Below are 14438 nucleotides of genomic sequence, written 5' to 3'. Positions count from 1 at the left end.
ATATCACATTTAATTACTATGCTTTTATCGTTAATTGTCACAATAAATATATAGCACTATAATGTTTTTATTAATGAATTGCATACACACATGCTATCTATATTCATTCATCATCATCATGCAACCTCTTCTGTCCACTGCTGGACATAGGTCTCTCCCATTTTTCGCCACTCTTCACGGTTCTGTGCTTCTTGTTGCCATTTCTTGGATATTCGTCCAATGTCGTCCATTCAGCGTGTTGGTGGTCGACATTGACAAGACATCGACAAGACAAACGCAGCAGAGGACGACCACCAACACCAACATGCTATCTATAGCAAGGATAAAAATTAAGAAGCTATGAGCTTTATTGAGGAACTATACCATATTTAATATAAAACCAGTATTTCTTGGGTTTAGGTTCAATAAGTAATGTTGCCGTGTAGTGCCGGTGACAGTGTAGTTTCCAAGAAGGAGTGGTTCTGAATTGAGTAGGGGCTCTTCAGTACTTCTTGGAAAACAAACTCGGAGGGGGTAGTTCTCAACTTCAACATGGCTCGTCCCAATGGCTGATAGGGAACGCCCTAGAGATATGTGGGACAGGTGTGAATAAGGCTTCCAAACAAACACCCACAGATCAACTGAGAGTATGGCATAGGGCAGCAGCTATGTCATTACAGGATCGGAGTGGTAGAGAAAAATCTCTTTACCGGGCTAATACTGAATAATCACAGGCAGTAATTATGATTTAACCGGTTGTGATACTGCGAAGTAACCGAACGATTACCGGTAAAAAGTAATCCCCCATTTGTTGGTCAACAGCTACGGGTGGAAGAACTGACATGTGGTAGGGCACTTCATTGTCCTGGAGCTGAGAAATTGACTCCAAAGGCGGAAGAGTTAACTTAGCCAACGGCATTGAGATGTGAAAAGCCACGGGATAACTACCACATTAAGAGCGTAGGTGCAAAATTTTGAACCAATGCTTTTTAAATGCATTCATTTTTTTTTAAATCCTGAGAAAACTAACAAATATTTTTGAAAAATTTAAATGCAGAATGAAAGATTACATTATTACCGAGGGCCGAAAGTCCCTTAGAATAAACAAAAAGTTTTTTTAAATAAGATATTTGAAATTAAAAATCAGACTAAATTTTCTTTTTTTTCACCCTTGTAACTTATTAAAATAAATATTATAGAAGTTTTCAGGGACTTTCGGCCCTCGGTAATAACGTAATCTTTCATTCTGCGTTTAAATTTTTCAAAAATATTTATTAGTTTTCTCAGGATTCGAAAAAAAAGAATGCATTTAAAAAGCATTGGCCCGAAAGATCCATAAGGATATCCACAGGATACCACAATGGCTGAAAATCCAACACAAACGAGCCTCAGTACCTTGCACTCCTTAAGTGGGGAGAGGGTGCTAAGAATTCCCGGTCAGCCAATAATGCTCCAAAAGCTAAAAAGACTGGTACGTGGAACATTCGAAGCATGTACCAAGCAGGCAAAGCAGCAAATAGTATTCAAGAAATGACTCGCCTGAACATACGATATTTTAGGATGCAGTGAAGATAGATGGCCAAATTCTGAAATGAAAATTATAGATGAACAACATATCTATTATTCTGGAGACGACACAACAAGAAACATAAAAGAAATTTAATTGTTCAATGAATTTAAATTTCGCCGACAGCTGCATTTGGTTTTCTTGTGGTGACACAACGTAGCACGAAAAGACACTGCGACTTATTTGTTTAGGAAATAAAAGCAGCCGCACATGTGTATATATATTCTATCAAGTGGGTGGTCATGGCTTGACAGTGCGAATTGTCGAAAGGGATTGATGAAGAAATATACGAAGTATGTGGAATATTTTGTTTGACGGGAGGTTTTGAATAGCGGACTAATATTAGACTATTTGTCTAACTCGGAATAAGGGATATGATGTGATTTTTATTTATTGTGTAAGATGAGAGAGTAATAAATCTGGCTCAAATTATCGATGTCAGTTCGTTTATTTAGAGCTGATGGATATTTAAGAAAATGGTACATTTCAAGGAGGGGACTCTATGTTAACGTATGTAAGACTAAGAGCTTGTACTAAGTTATGTTTATATTTCGTTGGAAGTGCAGAATAATAATTTAAGAAACGGCTGCTAGCCATTTGTTTCTGTACCACGTAGTGCCCAGTGTATGAGAATGGATCGCAAATCTAAAAAAGGGATTATTGCTATTCTCAATTTCAAATTCACATGTTAATTGGAGGTGAGGATCAACGCTATTGAAAACTGATAAGGTGTTCAAAATCCTATCAGGTTGTGTTGCTAGAAATGCTCCTAACACTAATCTAGCCCTATTCCTAATAGACATTCTATCGCAAGCATACAATTATAAGAATGACACCAATACAATAGATTCTTTCCAGGTAGTCTGTTTGACTATCCCGCAGAATACCCAAATATATAGATCCTAGCTCGAGTCAGTCTGAGTACCATGGGTCTTCTTCTTCTTCTTCCTGTTTATAAGCAATTCTGCTTGTTTATTGGCGGATTAATACTTCTATGGAAGGTTGTCACACCATCTTTTGCGCGGTCATCCGATACATCTGCCGATTGGTGACTTATCTCTTGCTATTTTGACGACACGGGTCTCCTCCATTCTGCTTATGTAGTTATTCCATTTTTTTGTTCTATTTTGTGTCCATTCATTTATATACTGTACCTTACATTTTCTTCTAATGTCTTTATTTCTCTTTCGATCTCTCAGCGTATTTCCTGTAATTCTTCCCAGTACTCTCATCTCTGTTGTTTCCAGTAGCCTTTGCGTTGTGGCTGTGTCGGGTCTTGTTTCTGAGGCATATATCAGTATTGGTCTTACACTGGCGTGTTAATGTGTCTGTTTCGCTATATAGTGTTATTAATACATCTTGCCAGTCTATTTGTTTTTTGTACTTGATCTCTCACTTCTTTGTCTAGGTCTGCATAGTTGACAGTGTAATTCCCAGTTATTTTATTTCTATTACTTGTTCAGTACTGATGCCATCAATTTCTATTTTACATCTGGTTGGTTCTTTGCTAACTACTATTGTTGTAGTTTTCTGAGATGAGAATGTCATATCAAATTCTTTTGCTCTTATGTTAAATCTGTGGCCAGTATTTGCAGACTATCTTAATCTTGGGCTATCAATATTGCATCGTCTGCGTAACAGAGTATTTTTATTTCTTTGTTTCCCATTTTGTATCCTCTTCCTTTGTTAATGATTTTGATGATTTTATCCATGATCAAATTGAAAAGCATGGGGCTCAATGAATCTCTTTGTCTTATTCCGCTGCCGAATACAATGTGTAACTTGTGTAAAACCAAATGTAGGAAGAAGCGGATGAAGTGTAAAACTGTCCACGTTACCTTTCTAGTATACCACAGGCTCCAAAAATAGAAGATTACTCTGCTATACTTCTAAGCAGCCAGCAGTAGAAAGAAACACTATTATTATTAATGTCAAATAACTGATTTTTGGATCAGATAGTTGTGTATTAGAGGTCTTATTCAGTAAGCTTTAGTTCAGGACTGTCGTGATGTTAATGTTACTGTTTTCTCTTGTTTCATTGATTGTAAAACAGTTTTTGACAAAGCCAATATGTCACGCTTGTGGAAATTCTCAAGAAGGTGCAAATGACGAATCACTTGAAGAATTACTGATGTATTGTAACCAGGTCGCTTGTGCTCGAATTGATGAAAAAATATTTGGAGAAATACATATTTTAAAAGAAATTGGACGTGGTTGATTAAATCGACGGTTTTTGGAATAGAATAACCTATGTTAAAGCTGGTAAGTTTTAACAAATATATTATTAATTTACCTCCTGTGAATTTTAAAAATTAAGATATAATTTTGGCAGCATGTCATTACACAACGCTTAATTTTTTTAAAATATCTGGAACCATTAAAATCAAAATGATTTGGTTTACCTCTTTAATGGTATCTGTTAAGACAATACAACTTTTACTAGCTGCATTTTTAACTATTTTCTTTATTGATTCATTATTAATCAAGGCAATTCAATTAACATCCCGACACACCTCACACCAGTCAGTACTCTTTGCATTCCAAAAAAATTACACCATTATTATGCAAATGTCTGAAGTAATTGTGTTTCTGTACTGAACGTTAGGTCGTAAAGAAAAGATTTTTTATTCAGTTTTATTTAGCGCTATGCAAAAAACGTAACACTGAGTCAGAAAACAGTCAAACAAAGAAAGGTTGTTAAAATACAAGATGTGAAGAGGTAGAGAGTGGATAATTAAATAAACTGAAGAAGATAATTTGAATAAAGTTAAAAAAAAAATATTTTTGTACCATCAGCAACTATCAAAAACTATTCGAACATACAAGAAATTACTAATAAATATTAATTGGTGAAATTGTTTCCACGTTCATGCAGGATGCAAACTGTCATCTTGACTACATAATACTGAACCGGTTTGGAAGTTAAAAAATCGAGTTGCTACTGACCAGTATTGGTTTCATAATATGGCGAACATAATCATGGGAAGTTGCTCTTAAAAAACCAATTTATATACTTCTGTCAAATGAATCATAAAATATATTAAGTAGGTATATAATTTTTTACTTTACATGTGTTAGAACCAAGCAACAGTTCACTAACGAACAACTACCTGTAAGGAAACTGAAACCCACTTATTTTATGAGTTTTGACAATAATAACTTTAAAATATTATATATGTATATATGTATAATGTAAATCACATTTAAGGAACTATTTCAAAATTATTTGGCCTTTAGGATACGGAGACAACTTTTTGCTACTGAAAGCTTTTAAAAAATGTCACGAGTTTTGCGTTGTAGGTAATGTATTTTGACAAGAGCTATGACCTTGTAAATAACAGACAAACTTGTGTACTGCATCCGCATGACTCATATCTCTTGTCAAAATCCATTACCTCTACCACATTTGATTGTAGGTTCAATAATAATTGTTTCTACGTAAACTGCTCCAAATAATTACTACACCACTAGCCAAATTCGCAAGTTTTTCTTTATTTTTGCTAGATTAATAATCGTAGACCTTAAGGACGTAGTACCTTAAGGATGTGACTTTTATAAATTTATTTGCATTATTTTAAAATGATGCTAAACAATTTTATTAAAATAATAGTTTATGTAGGAAAAAGGAATGTAAAAGTTTGAAATCTCACAAAGCTGTATTAGGTATTTATTTAAACTTTTTTCAAAATTAGGAAAGTAATTTGAAAAATAGTTCCCAAAGTTTTGTTAGGATGTAAATGTTAGAAGTTTCCTAAGGGCAGATAGCAACACGGACCATGCAGAAAGAAGAAGAAGCAGAAACTAAATACAACCAAGTGTTATAACATAAAAAAGCTAAAAGATGAAAAGGTTAAAGACCAGTTAAAACAAGAAATAACAAAAAGATTAGAAGACACAATTCCAAATGATGTTACCGACTAAGAATCCAAATGATGAAACACAAATAAAGAAAATAATAACGGAAGTGACATAAAAGAGAGTAACCAGTAAAGATTGGTTTGATACAGAATGTAAAAGGGAATTAGATGCTATAAGAAAAGCTAAAATATAAATAAACATATTGAATACAACAGAAGCGAGGAAGAGTTATAAAGCAACAAAGGAAAAGTACACAGGCATACAGAAAAAAGAAACGAGAATACTGGGCAATGAATTCACAAGATATGGAAAATCGTATGATAAACAAAGAGATTAAAAATTTTTACCAACAAGTCAAAGTCAATAAAGCTAAGGTTCTGGAATCGCATACTTCTGCAGAAGTAAAGAAGGCTTTACTTCTGCAGAAGCAGAAGGTCTTGGTGAATCACCTATTAGCTTTTGCTAATAGGTGATTTACCAAGAAAACTAGAGAGGTGAGCAAAATACTTGAGGAACTGCTAAACCCAGAACAAAATGCCAATGAAATACAATCGCAAACCGGACCGGAGCAATACAACAATTAGACCGAAATCAACGAAGCAGCTAAAGACTAATAGGAGTCCAGGAGAAAATAGCATCACAGCAGAAATATTTAAGGAAGGTGGACAGCTATTACACAAAAACATAATAAAATGAATTTGGAAAAATAAAAATTGCCACAAGGCTGGAAAATGCATCTATATGTCCAATTCACAAAAAGGGAGATAAAAACCTATGCCAAAATTAGAGTGGAATTGCTCTATTAGATGTAGCATATAAAATATTGGCTTTATTAATAAAAAACCGGGACAGATTTATGGGATGCTCACAAAGACATACAAAATAGTATTAACCGAAGAGGGTGGAAAAGGTAGAAGAGGAAGACCAAAAAAGAAGTAGTTAGAAGAAGTTAAAACCGATATAAGAAAATACCGAGCTGGGAGGAAAAGACGAAAAACAGAAATGAATGGAAAAAATGGTAGAAAATAGAAACCATGGGCCTCTAGGACTAAAGAGACGGTATATATACGCAAAGTTTTCCGAAAAAGAAGGGGACGGAAACATGTACTAACTAGGAAACATGCAAAATAAACCGAGGCACCAACCTGAATTGGCGTAAGCGTTGTAGGATGCTATTTAAAACAATTATCAAAATACTAAAATACAAAACGAAATAATTATACGAAAAAGATTTTCACCTTGGTCAAGGTAAATAAAATGGAGGAAAATATTTTTATTAAATATCTTCATAATATATCTTCAGATTCCTCTTATTGGACCTAATGTCATTATTTGGGGGTAATACATTGTATTGAATTTCATTTTTTTTAATAATTTATGTAGAAGTTATATAAAAAAGAATAACTTGAAATAGATATATAATAAGAATATAACAATTGGACAAATGGAAAATGTTCTCAAGAAGCTATATTAGGCATTCATATCTAGTATTATCCTTAAATGACCTTAGGAAGGTTATTTAAGGATAATAAGCGATTTTACATAATATTTTAGAAGAAACTAAGGATCTGAAAGCTTGCAAAACAGGGAAAGATGCAAGATAAAATAATTTGAGGCACCAACCTCAATTGGTGTATATTTTGGAGGATGGTATTAAAAAAAACTACCAGAAACCCTAGAACAAAAAACGAAATAATTTATTACCTTATTAAAGGTAATTTGAAGGAATCCCTTCTTCTTCTTTAGGTTCCTTTTCCTATCGGAGATGAGGAGGATTTATAACTTATCATTGCTATCTTAAGGTTATTCTAAAGAGTTCTAATGAGCTGCAGGCCAACCGTCTCTTGCATTTCTTAGCCATGACATTCTCCGTCTACCCGGATTTTTCGCTCCTTGTATAGTTCATCGCATAATCCATATAAGTGATGCTTTACTTCTTACAAATAATAAGCAAATATTGACGTTTGTTAACTTTTTTGGTGTTCCCTGGGAAAGTTGAATAGAAGTGGCAAAATATGTATTCTTGTCGAACTTCTTTAAGTATGTTTACTTCCTCTGTCTTTTCTCTCTTCAACTCTCACCCTTGCTATCTGTTTTTGGTAAATAGTAATACAATGTGTACTGTTTGTGTTATCTCTCTTAAAAATATTCATAAATTTTTCACGTTGGAATCTTTCAAAAACTGTTTAAAAGTATATATGTAAAACCTTTCTATAAATCTTCTTGCTATATATTCGGCTATTTATAATTATTAATGGAAGTTTTCTCAGTATGGCTCATTAGAGCAATGGTCCGATATTCATTGCAATTTTTGCATTTGTCGTTTTGGAAATCATTACGAAGTTGAAAGAAGCCAGTCTTTGGAAGGATCCCATCTTATGGTGTTACAGAGATCTATCAAAACGGCAATATTTTCCTTGTTAATTATTCTTAACAATAATATTTCATCCGGCCTTGTAGCTTTTCTGCGTTTTGTGTTTTATGACATAAGCGACACTTCATTTTTACCAGTTCTGCCTTGTCGTTGGTATAATTTTTCTAAAGATTCTTCCTCTTTTCTTAACGTTTGCTACGTTTCAGTATTGTGGTACCGTGTATTTTTTAATATTATAATTATTCTTTTACGTTGTGCTGTGATCATTTCCTAAACATCGTTTGATTATTCAAATTCTAATATACAGCCCCATATTCCTCAATTTCTTAAGATTTAATGGTCATCCATGTATGTTCCGCTTTTCTTTATCAGTTTAAATAATTTCGTGATAATTACGTTAATCTCTATTTTTATAAATCATTCTTTCTCCTGTCTTTTAAAAAATTTTATGGCTGTTCTCTTAGCCTTCTGCCACTTTTGCTTTATAGTTGTTAAAAATGTTAACATTTCCAGTCCCACAATCTGCAATGTTCTTAATTTGTATAAGTCATTGGACATTACGATTAAGTCCCGATTACTAATTAATAATTAGTGAACACTTATTCTTTATTATTAATAAGATCACTTCCACCTGCTGTTTGATAAAGGTTTATTACTTGTTTTATGGAGTGGGCCATCCACCACTTTTCTAAATATAGTCTTCGTATAAAACACTGTTAACGTGTTTTTTAATTGATAATATATTTTCTTAATAACTTCTTGCTGATATTATATACACAATTTATATTTTTATAATAGATTGCTTTTAAGTAGTTTCATAATTTGTCGTTCAAACTTTGACATTACAAACCAGTCATACAATCAATACTTTTGCCAAATGTATTACTTTTTTACTTAGTACATATTGGAGTAAAGTAAATCCACAGTGGATACGTGAAAACCATACTAAAAAACTATGCTAGAAATGAAATTCTACCTGCCTTGAAAAACAAGCTTGGAGCCAATTTTCAGTTCATATTGGAGTAAATATTCGGCGTTATTTAGATCATAAATTTCCCTGACGATAGATTGGTAGATTAGGTAGTATTTAATGGCCTCTTCGTTCACCCGATTTGAATCCTAAAGATTATTTTTATTAGGGATACTTGAAAAGTAGAGTTTATGAAACTAAACCAGCAAGTCTTGTAAAACTAAGGCAAAGAATTATCGATGAATTCGAAATCATATTATTTATAGAGAAACATGGAGAAATGTAATAGATGTATTATCGTTTAGGATACTGTCAAATTACCAATATTTTGAGCACATTGCAAAATAGGTGTATCCCTGTTTTTGTATAATTCGGACCATCCATTAAGAGATTAGACTAATTAGATTAACAGATAATTAGGCGTTTTGGTCCACCCTATATATATATATATATATATATATATATATATATATATATATATATATATATATATATATATATATATATATATATATATATATATATATTATATATAATATATATACATATATAATATATATATATAATATATATATATATATATATATATATATATATATATATATATATATATACATATATATATATAGTGAGAGAGAGAGAGAGGCACAAGAACATTATTCCATTTAAAAAACAATGTGTGGTCCCACTATATAACAATTCTAACAATATTCTAATTCCTTTCAAGGAAGTTGTTTTGTTCATAAATGTAAATACAAAAGATATGATACAATAACTAAGTATGAACTAAAGATATGATAAAATATAGAAATTTGTTTGATTTTGTGATTTAGAAAAGATAAAAAATATGCCTCACTAATGTATTTTTTATTACTTTAGTGCTTAAATACTGTTAAAATCAAATGAGCATTCCAAGTGTATTAGACACATTTCCGTCTTGCGGGATATTAATTTATTTTACAAAAGAATAATATTCGAAATGTAGTCATAATTCGTAGAAAACTCATAAAAAATTATAGGAAAAGTCATGGAGATTTGACATAACATCCATTGGTACTTCAACCTTGCATTGGGCGTATCTCCTCTTCTATTTTCGTACGGCCTTTGGTTATACCGATATGTTATATTTGCTGCGAATACCCAATATCAAGGCGATTATTTTTAGGGATTAAGGTAAGTAACAAACAGTATATATTACATCATGTTATCATCCAATAAACGATTCATGTTCTACCATCATCATCATACTGGCTTTACAACTCTGCGTGGGTCCTAGCCTCCTTAAGGAATCTTGTTCTGGGTCTTCCTCTTCTTCTCTGACCAATCGGTCTATCAAGGAGTGTTTTTCTAGCTGGATCATTTTGTTCCATCCGCATTACATACCCTACCCACCTCAGACGTTCTGTCTTAATACATTTTACGATATATGGTAACTGATGTATTCTATGAAGTTCCACATTCATGTTCATTTCACGTTCTAAGAAATTTCAAATTTCACTGATGCTTGTCAAGGTCTTCATTGATTTGCCAAGTTTAGAAGGAAAGGGGACCAAAAAAAGAAACCTCTTGGCTGTCTACCCCACACTTTTGACAATTACAAAACCCAATTGGGAAAGCAACCGGCTGAACAGCTTTTAAATTTCTGTAAACCAAAGAGACATATCTATATATTTTTTGAAGAGGAAGAAGAAGAAGAAGAACGTATTAATATTTAAAGCCGGTTTAATAAAAAATAGAGATTCAGACTTAGTCCAGCATATCTCGATGTTAAGAGCTCTTACAGAATGCAGTATTGATCATAGGTACACAACTCTTCTTCGGAATATATATATGTATATATATATATATATATATATATATATATATATATATATATAATAGCGCAACCGTTGCAGTGAGAATGTAGTATATCAACACAAACACATTTCTCCCAAACTATTCACCGCATTATTACAAAGTACGATGAGAAATAATAATTGGGAGAATATTGGAGTCAACATAAATAGGGAGTTTCTGAACCACTTAAATTTTGCAGACAATATAGTCCATATTGCAGACAAGGTAGATAATGCCTGCCAACTTCTTCAAGATCTTCAGAGCTCTTGTACACGAGTTGGCCTAAAAACTAACTTTTCCAAAACATATTACACGACCAACCCTGTACTGGCCAAAAACATTTCAACTAATGGAACGCAAATTGAACAGGATTTTACCTATAAGTATCTGGGCCACGATTAAATTATGAAAAGATAATCAAACAACAGAAATAACAAGGAGAATGGGAGTAACATGGGCAGCTTACGGAAAACCGAGGGAAGTTTCTAGATAACATATTCCCATGTGCTTGAAAAGGAAGGTCTTTGGTCAATGTATACTCTTTTCTATTTCTATTTCTATTTCTAATGTATGGAGCAGAAACATTGACTCTTATCAGAAAAGTAATCAATAAGATACAAGTGTCAATGTTGAACATATCCCTCAGAGATAGAGTTTCAAATAAAATAGTTAGGGAAAAACTGGTGTTACGGACGCAGTTAAAAGAATTAATGAATGGAGCTAGGCAGGAAATGTTGCTAGAGTCAGAGATGCAAGAATGTAGACCTATACACAATGCTTATTGTAATTGAGGACGTCCTCCAACAAGGTGGTCGGACGATATCATGCACATCCAGCACAATTGGATGCAAGGCTCAAGATCGGATGGAATGGAATTATTTATGGGAGGCCTATATTCAGCAGTGGGCTGAAAACGGCTAATGATAATGATGAATAAAAAATATTGTATGACACTCGTGCATAAGTACCTTTAAAGCACTTGCACCGTTCAGTACAGTCTGCTTCGCAACGTGCCCTTAAATCCATGCAAGTTCATTAAATACTCACATAATAAACACGTGCATCATGATGTACGACTATTATTTTGTGTGAGAATAAAAGAATTGTTTTAAAATAAATAGTTTTTTAGCAAACTTTTCGGGGATATCAAATCCATATGAGTACTTTAAGTAATATATTCCTAGAATTCTATTACTGCAGGCGCAGTCATAAATATGTGTAAGTAGTTAACGTGTTAAACTAACCTAAAAAATACGTTTTGTATCAATACTTATTGACAGGTGATTTATTCATTGTTCAGTTTTTTCTAGTGACAACCTTGAAAAGTAACTGTCATAAAACTTACGTGCAGCAGCATTAAACAACATCCACGATAAAAATGCAGCATGAAACAATTATCACAATTTTTACCACTGTCCATGAACTGTCACTCTTAAGATTTTTATCCGCGTTTGTCTTTAAGCGGTACGCACAGCAGGTTTTTTTCGTCTTTTGTTTTCAGCGAGATAAATACCAAATTTTTAATCGTCCTTTATTGTCTTCAAGACTGGTAGCGAGAGCGAACGCAAACATTTCAAGCGATTCGCGGACACACACTTACACACGAGGTTCAGCGCTGACTGAAGTCGAACAATGCAACAGCAACAGAGAAAAGAGTAAAACAAGAGGTTCTCCTGCTAGACTAGACTTAGTTGCAGGATGGGAAAGTACGGTACGCTGGCGTTCTCGACTTTGATATGTACCATCTTGGCGATTTCAATGCTGTTCGTGATTGAAAAAATTGCATAGATGATTCTGAACGTTAGAGGTATTCATTGACAATAATTGAGTAAAATTCATAAAAACATTAAGTTGCAGCAGTTCTATTACAAATGTTAATAACTGTGAAATCTACTTCAACATTATTGATCCATTTTTTCTTTGATCCTTTGATCCGCATTTTTGTAGTTTATAGAAACTTTACTAATGGTTACTCAGTCTACCCACATAATCTAATCATTATAATTTGTTAGCCCTAATTACTAGATTAAAATTGTATGTTTGACAGTAAAATTGCATATTTTATTTTCCTTTTTTAGTCAAATTGTTAATAGTTGCTTTTCTATATAATTGAGTCTCTTATCCAATATGGTCCTTAGAGATTAAAACCTTGAGGAAAGGAAAATTTCCTACCACTTTTGTAGTGTAGTCTACAACTACTGAAATGTTACATTTTTTATGCTATAACGTGCACTTTTTAGATGACGCAATTTTACTTTTTCGATATGTTGGGAGGGTAAGACGAGGGATGGACACCCTTGTCTATCGTCCGCCATCTTGGTAAAAGGGGTTAAAGGGTTTTCGCGCCGTATCTCGTAAATTAGCCCTACAAAAAATTTATCATACATTATTTGCAGCAAACTAAATTGTTTACAACTTTATTTCTATTACTTTTAATTGTAAAATGGAAAATAAAAAAGTTATAAAGAGAAATAACTTTATAACTATACTTTTAAGCCTTATAACTTTTTGGTAATTTTACAATAAAATGACAGAGTAACATCATACGAGAGTTTTTCATAGAATAATTTTCACTACAAATTTGTTTAATTTCATTAATTTCTCTGGATTTTACAGCCCTCCAAAGTTGGCCGGGTTCTTGAATACTCGCCTTCTTGGAATAAGGGGTGCAAAGGATTTTGCGCTGTACTTCATAAACCAGCAAACCTACGGGAAATTTTATCAGGTATAATTTGTAGCAAATTAAATTTTCTACAAATTTATTTCTATTACTTTTTATCGTAAAATGGAAAATAAAAAAGTTATTAACAAAAATAACAAAAATTTTAGAACAAATTTTCTTTTCGTTTTTTTTTCTAATCATTTTACAATAAAATGCACTGTGGTAAAAGCACCAATGGACTGAGATAAAGTTTGATAAGAGCACCGCACCAATATTATTCCAAAATAAATTTGTTGGTAATGAAAAGAACAAAACAAACTTAATACACCTTCTCAAAACTGCTCTATTAGAAGTGGGTTTTAGTGTCAACCAGGCTGAATCTGATGCAGATACAGTCATCATCCTTTCTGCGCTTGTTGCATTCAAATCCTATGATTCTGTGACTGTCTTAGCAGAGGACATTGACATTTTTGTCTTGCTCACGGCATTAGGAACGGATCAATCCTATGCCGTGTGTTCAAAGTGTCCAATTTTTTAAACCTTTAGAAGAGTGTAAGTCCCATTAATTATATTGTCCTTCAATTTTTATATAGGGTGATCATTGCAGAGAATTTGCTGTTTCTCCATGCCTTTTCAGGATGCGATACAACATTAGTAGCTTATAAGATAGGCAAACTTAAATTAAAAATCAAAATTTTACAGAAACATCCTGAGTTAGCTAAAGGAACAGCATTATTTCTCAGTGAGATATCGAAGCCATCTTTTCCCACTGTCATTGGCGAATGTTTTTTAGTCCCTTTATATGGTGGAAATAAGAATGATTCTTAATAGCATAATATACAAACGATTCGCCAAGACATTGATCAAACTTATATTTAACTTATCATCGCTTCCACGAACACAAAATGCAGATCATTTCCACAGTCTTACTGTGGAAATGATCTGCATTTTGCAGTCACAAAATGCAGTCTTAGAGTTAATCACCAGAAAACACTGCGATTTGGAAGATTGGGGCTGGAAAAAGCATTAAAAAATTTGGATACCAATCAAAACTTTCAAAACTCCGAAATTCTGAAATTAATTTTCTGCAGATGCAAGAGAACCTGTGGAAGTGTAGGCCTCAAATGCTCTGCTGTGTGCCTTGATAGTTCTGGTAAAACCTGCAGTGACATGGAAATATTAAAATAAATCA

The 14438-nt window shown here is 33.0% G+C and overlaps 1 protein-coding gene across 6 annotated transcripts in view; it reads right to left on the bottom strand.

The window, feature by feature from the left end:
• The window catches only part of for (cGMP-dependent protein kinase for), a 790239-nt gene that overhangs the window by 280953 nt on the left and 494848 nt on the right, over window positions 1-14438 (bottom strand). The window contains exon 1 of one of the 6 annotated variants that reach the window (XM_072537883.1): window positions 11930-12208. The exons of the other annotated variants lie outside the window; for them this stretch is intronic. The gene's annotated coding sequence lies outside the window, so the exon portion shown is untranslated. Of the gene's footprint in view, window positions 1-11929; window positions 12209-14438 lie in introns of those variants that run through there. 6 annotated transcript variants of the gene reach the window in all.

Source organism: Diabrotica undecimpunctata, chromosome 7, assembly GCF_040954645.1.
Source record: "Diabrotica undecimpunctata isolate CICGRU chromosome 7, icDiaUnde3, whole genome shotgun sequence".
Classification (NCBI taxonomy): Eukaryota; Metazoa; Arthropoda; class Insecta; order Coleoptera; family Chrysomelidae; genus Diabrotica; species Diabrotica undecimpunctata.
The sequence above is the reverse complement of the archived record's forward strand: the minus strand, read 5'-3'. Positions and strand labels throughout refer to the sequence as shown.